The sequence below is a fragment of the Silene latifolia genome, chromosome 9 (genome assembly GCF_048544455.1).
Source record: "Silene latifolia isolate original U9 population chromosome 9, ASM4854445v1, whole genome shotgun sequence".
Classification (NCBI taxonomy): domain Eukaryota; kingdom Viridiplantae; phylum Streptophyta; class Magnoliopsida; order Caryophyllales; family Caryophyllaceae; genus Silene; species Silene latifolia.
In genome coordinates, this window is record NC_133534.1 from 167,834,396 (window position 1) to 167,835,167 (window position 772).

Here is a 772-nt window from a genome sequence, read left to right on the forward strand (position 1 = left end):
CACAATTCTCACATATCCCACTTGGGATTGATGAAGATGCCGTCATGGCATTAACATGATGCTTTGGTGATTTTGAGGCTTCTTCAAGTCTAGCCATAGCCTTTTCAAACTTCAAATTGATGGTATCAATGCGAGCACTAAGTTGAGCACCCAATTGAGTAATGGAGTCCACTTCATGCTTTCCTCCTCTAGTAGCCTTGCGAGGTCTACTATATTGTGAGTTATGGACCGCCATTTCCTCAATTTTGTTCCAAGTTTGATTGTCATCAACTTCGGTGAACATTCCATTTGATCCCATGTTGAGAATGTTCCTTGAATCTTCATAAAGACCGTTCCAAAATTGTTGTACCAAGAACCACTCGCTAAGTCCATGGCGAGGACACGAGCGACAAATTCTCTTGAACCGCTCCCAAGCTTCATACAAAGATTCTTCATCCCTTTGCTTAAAACCCGTAATTTGAGCTCTTAGCATGTTAGTCTTTTCCAGTGGATAGAACTTTTTGTAGAAAGCTAGAGCCAACTTCTTCCAAGAATCAATTCCGAGAGTAGCCTTATCAAGGCCTTTCAACCATTGTTTCGCGGTGCCAATTAGAGAAAAAGGAAATAAGACACATCGAATTTGGTCTTGAGTTACACCGGTTTGAGAAATCGCATCACAATAGTCACAAAAGGTTTCCATATGAGAATGAGGGTCTTCACTAGGCATCCCCCCAAATTGGCTTCTTTCGACTAATTGGATAAATGCGGATTTGGCAATAAATTTCCGGTTAGA

General features: G+C 41.3%; 1 non-coding gene across 1 annotated transcript; it reads left to right on the forward strand.

Annotated features, from left to right (window-relative positions):
• Window positions 1–365: 365 nt before the first annotated feature.
• On the forward strand, window positions 366–472 carry LOC141603304 (small nucleolar RNA R71). Its single transcript, XR_012525189.1, has one exon. It is a non-coding gene; the product is annotated as a small nucleolar RNA R71 (small nucleolar RNA).
• Window positions 473–772: the final 300 nt, after the last annotated feature.